General features: G+C 57.2%; 1 pseudogene; it reads left to right on the plus strand.

Moving 5' to 3' along the window:
- The window catches only part of LOC109375027 (heparan sulfate glucosamine 3-O-sulfotransferase 3B1 pseudogene), an 8062-nt pseudogene extending 5713 nt beyond the window's left edge, over positions 1-2349 (plus strand).
- Positions 2350-5344: the final 2995 nt, after the last annotated feature.

The following is a 5344-nucleotide window of genomic DNA, read 5'->3' on the forward strand; positions in this document are numbered from 1 at the left end:
AGGCTGCAGCCCCTGTGGCAGTGGGTTGCCATGGGCTACCGTGTGTAGCCAGCAGCCAGCGTGAGCGGCCAGCAGCTGCAGTGAGTGGCCATCCAGAAGCCGGCGACTGATCTGCCTCACTCGGGAAGAGAGCAATGATGGTGCCAACTTGGGCCAGTGAAGCAACGTCCTCCACAACTAGACTGAAGAACAAAAATGACAGCAACTTGTCTGCTCCCCTTCCCCCAATTCCCCAGCACTGTTCTTCCCATCCCCCCAATTCCCCAATAAAAAAATCTTAAAAAAAAAATTAAAAAAAATAATAAAATAAAATAAAATAAAATTGGTGGGAAAAAAACCAACACTTAATAGTGTAACAGGTCCGCAAAGCAAACTGTCTCCTAAATGAAGGAGATGGTTGGCTTTATTACTTATTCAGAGAAAAAGGAAGATTGAACATTTTCTTAAACTTAACACCCCCAACAAACACATTCGCACTAAACTTTCTACACGTGATTTTCACATTCACTTTTCTACCAGCAAACTTTTAACCAGCCTTTATCTCCCTGTGAATTTCTCCCACCCCGTCCCCCACCTTACTTCAGGGGTTTGGGAAACTAGGGAAGATTTTTTTTTTAAGGATAGTTTACACCTATCCCAGCTAACCAGCAGCACTAGAGAGATCAACTCCCGGCAAAGAATAAGAAGGAAAGCCTTTTTTAAAAAAAGAATACTATACAGCGATTTCCAAATATGTTTTCCACTGGAACTTCCTAAACTGGTGCCTGTCCCGGAAAGGCGTCTGAGTTCCCGGCTTGGGATGGGCTGGTTTGGGGGCTGCATGCATGTGCGGCCTGACTCTAGCTCCTCCAACCTCCTCCCGACTGCACAACACACACACACACACACACACACACACACACACACACACACACACACACTACGAGCCTACCCGCGAAACATCTGGATGGGGACTCACGTCCCGACATATGGGCAACTACAGGCAAGGTTGTCTCCGGGGAGCGAGTGAGGAAAGGCGCGCGGGTGCAGAAGTGCACCACTCAGTGGTGTGTGTCCCCTTCCAGCAGTAGGTCATACCAGCATCCTTCCAGCCACCTGCTCCTGTCACCAGCTCCTGGCTCCGCCCCTCTGATCCTGCCCCTTTTACTGCAGCCAATAGCAACCCCCGACCACTCTCTGCCCCAACCTTTCCACACCCCCACGTCCTGGGAGCTGGTTGGCTGCTGAACCCTCAGCGAAGCAGCTGTAGTTAAATGGCGCTGCCGGTTTCTCGTAGGTGGAGCGACCTGTCACTCTTGGTGGGCCCACTTACTCCACCCCTGTCTCAGTCTCCTTCTGTGCAGTTCTTCGAAGCCTCTGGCTCCATTGGCAGGGCTGAGAGGAGGCAGCCCTGGCGAGCGACCGTACGCAGCGTCCGGAGTGGCCAGGGAGCGAGCGGGAGTGCAGCGTTCTTCTCCTAACCCAGAGTGGGGCGTCGCGCCGCAGGAGCCGTCTGCAGGCCAGCAGTTGCCGCCATCCAACTTTCGTGCCAGTTGCGGCTTCTCCCGGGTAACATGTCAAAAGCCGCCGCTGCTACAGCTGCTGCCGCTGCTACAGCTGCCGCCGCCACCTGGGGAAGAACAGCAGCAGCAGCAGCAGCAGCGGGAGCGCGGGGGCAATAAACCGAAACACCGGGCGTCCGGAGGGCCAAAGATCCCTCTCCGCGCTCACTGTTCCGGCAGGACCCTCTCGGTGTGCTGAGCCATGCCGCTCGCAGCGCCCGCGGGCAGCGCACGGGGCAGCGCCTGAGCAGCGGGCGACCCTGCCTCGATGTTCCCGGCAGGCTCCTGCCGCGGCCGTCGCCGCCTCCACCACTGGTGTGGAGGAAGCTCGAGTGTCTCTTCGCCATGCTTTGCATCTGGCTCTACAAGTTCTTGTACTCGTGCGCCGGCTTGTGCGCCACCGCGCCGGGGCTGCTGCTGCTGGGCTCTGTGTTCCGCGCCGCCCACACCTCGCCAGCCCTGGCCACTTGTCCCGACAGGACTTCTCCCAGGCTGCTGTTCCAGGCGTCGCCAGCCACCCCCGTTGGCTGCGGTCAAGGAGACGGGCGACGACGCCGGGAGCCAGGAGGAACAGAGTCCCAAGGCGCTGGACTCTTCCATCCCTATCTCCAGCTTTTCTAGTGGGTACAGGAGCAAGCAGCTGCTGCAGGCCATCATCATCGGCGTGAAGAAGGGTGGCACGCGGGCACTGCTTGAGTTCCTGCGCGCGCATCCTGACGTTCGCGCCGTGGGCGCCGAGCCCCACTTCTTCTACCGCAGCTATGACTAGGGCCTCGCCTGGCAGTGGCGAGTTTCCCCGCCGGGGTAAGGGGTGCCAGCTGCGATCCAGAACGGGAGGAGGGAGACGTGGCATGTGCTGAGGAAGCGACAGGTACAGCCTGGGACCACTGGAGTCGGGGAGGGGCAGAGAACCTACGCGCGGGGCTGGCCAGCAGCTCTGAGAATCCTGCCCTAGAGCGGTACCCGGTGTGAGCCAGCCACCTCCGCCCCCCTCGCCTCACCACAACCCACAGAAACGTGTCGATGAGTTCTGGCAGCTCAATGGCCCAAGATACCCTAACACCAATCAGGAGAGCTCTCCTCAAAGTGGGGACCGCGACTGAGACGGCGTCCACCTTCTAACTGCGGCCGTGTCCCAAACGAATGAATCCAGTGTTGTTCGTATTTGATTCTTCCTCTCTATGCCCAGGACGTTCTGCGCCCCGCCGGCCGCGGTAGTCTGACTTTAGGAACAGCTTCTGCTCCCCAGATGGAGATGTGGGGTGTGGGAGTGACCGCGTCGTATTCAGGACGCAGGGAGCCTGTTCGCTTTTTTGTTGCAATACCCCTCCCTTCTGCAACTTGAACCCGCAGAGGGTCCAACTCTTTTCGCTAGGGAGCAGCTCTAGTGGGACGGTAAAGTGGGTGGGGTGGTCCCTGAGCCTCCCTCTGGAGGAAGGGTGGCGGCGGGGAGCGCGGAGCGTGGAGCAGTGCTGGTCCCTGTCGGGCAAGACGAGCACTGCAGCGGGTGGAATCGGCGCGCAACTTTGAAGGTTTCCTGGCGCCTCCGGCACTGGCCGCCAGTTTCCGCCTCTTGGACCTGGGTGCTGGGAGGGCAATGGCTCCGGGGGCCTTTTACATGTCGGGGCGCAAAGAATATTGGGAGCCCACTCCTTAAGAAATATGGATTGCCCTGAGGTCGCGGCTTCCGGAAACTCGGTTTTCGAGTCAAGTTGTGGGTCCTGCTCCAAAGGGACAGCGGCTCCCAGGGTCATCATAATCCCGCAGTTGCAGGTCTTTGTGGTGAGCGTCCAGTGAGGCGCGGGTGGGCAGAGGGTCCAGACTCCAGCCTTTGGAAACCTAGTTGCCAACCAGGGGCCAGGCCACCGACCACTGGTCGCCGGCCACCGCCCCTTTTATCTGGTCGCCCCCCCCCACACACACACCCTCACAAGTAGGACTCCACTGACTCCGCAGCACCCCTCCAGGCCCAAAGAGCCTCCAAGAGGCTCGAGACTTCGGAAAGCCAAAGGGAAGGGTATCCGAACTCCACTCCCTGCCCCCACACCCCATAGACCCCAGGAGAGGACAGAAGATAAAAGGCGGCTGACTCCGTGGATTAAAACCTCTCTCTTCCCGGCCTAGCCCTCCCCCTCTCTTGTGTCCTTCATGTTTTTATGAATGTCAGCAGTTGCCCAACCTTCGAGGTTTAGCCAGCCGTGATAGTCACCCGTCCAACCGTTCCCGGGCAGTGAACACCAGCTGTTAAAACTGGGGGCTCTGGAGTCAGACGCCTAGACTCTCGACCTGGCTCTGGCAGTTCGCTAATCGGGGCCAAGCCTCAGTGCTCCCCTTGGTGCATGAGATGGTGTGGTTCTCCGCAGGGAAAGGAGGCGGTAGTGCACTGAGGCGCTCCGGTGCCTGGCTGGCACTTGGGGGGGGCTCTCTAACTGTTCGCTCTCCTCATTGACTGTATTGTTGCTATAGATGCTTCTAACACCACCACTTCTGCTCCTCCTGGGATGCCGATCCCGGGTCAGAGGTGGCTGGCGATTGCTAGCGCCCTTCCAGATGGAACCCACCAGAAGCCTGAGGCAGCCCGGGATTTTGTAGAGATCAGACGTGCGGGGGGCAGGGCTGGGAGGAACTGGCAGGAAATTAGCTGAATCCTTCAGGTCAAGCGGTTTTAGAAGCATCTGGGATAGGCTGTGGAAATCCCCAAAGGGAGATTCACGCAGTCTCTTAGGCGGCTGCCGTCTCCCTGCTACGTTCTTTTTGATTGACTCAAAAACGCTGAATAAAGAACGAAGTCTCTCTGGAAACCCTTGCAGCGCGCCTGCAGTGGGGAGCGCAGCCGGGAGCCTCGGGCAGTACAGGTGTCCCGGGGCGGTGTAGTTAGCGGGGCCGCTAGACTTGGGGGCCACGGGGACTTAGGAGGCAGGTAGTTCCTCAATCTCTCAAGCCATCTCCCTAAATTGAGGAGCCAGGCTGTCGGGGCCAAGAGGCCCAGGGCGCACGGCGGTGACCCCGCGGACCCGGCCGCTGGAGGAGCAAAGCGGTAGCACCGCAACTCCACGCTGACTCCACGCTCTCCCGCGGCTCCAGCAACGCCGGGCGTGGCCACCGGGTTAGTGGATTTTTTTAAGGAAAAAAATATGTGTGTTAAACGCCCTTTGCTGACTTAAAAAAAATTGTTTTTACATAGTGAAGAATATCCTGGATGTCTGAGCAAATGTATGGACTTAGAATTATTTTGAAGGCAGAGGTTTTAAATATAAACAACCACACCGGGAGGAGACTCCTGACCCAGAAAGTTTTAACTAAAATTCCGTGCCAAGGGAGTGCTCTTCCCCTCTGCTGGGCCAAGTGCTGCTGCTGCTCGCCAGAGTTGCATCTCTGTTTTATCTCCCGCGCCGCCCTTACTAGCAGGCAGCAGATTGGAGAGGAGCACAAACAGTAATTAACCTGAGAGAATTGCAGTTCAGACACGTGGTTAAAACAGGCCCTCATAATGAGAAAATAGGAGAGAGGGGAGACATTTTGAAAGCATTTAGACATTTTGAAAGCATTAATCTGTAGGCACGGATGGTTTAACCCGAGGGTAAGTATCGTAATCCGTTGGAGAAGGAGATTTTGGCCGCTCCTGTGCGAGTCGTTAATGTGTTCAATCGGTTGGTACACAGTCCTGCTAGTGGCCTAACCAGACTGGCCTGACTGACATGAAGTTGAGGAAATTGATTGTCGTTCCTTCCACGGTCACCCTTAGCTAGAAGGGGAGGGATCATGGTGAGAATGGAGCCCACCATGGTGGCGACTCGGAGCTG

This window comes from Hipposideros armiger, unplaced genomic scaffold, assembly GCF_001890085.2.
Source record: "Hipposideros armiger isolate ML-2016 unplaced genomic scaffold, ASM189008v1 scaffold_893, whole genome shotgun sequence".
Classification (NCBI taxonomy): Eukaryota; Metazoa; Chordata; class Mammalia; order Chiroptera; family Hipposideridae; genus Hipposideros; species Hipposideros armiger.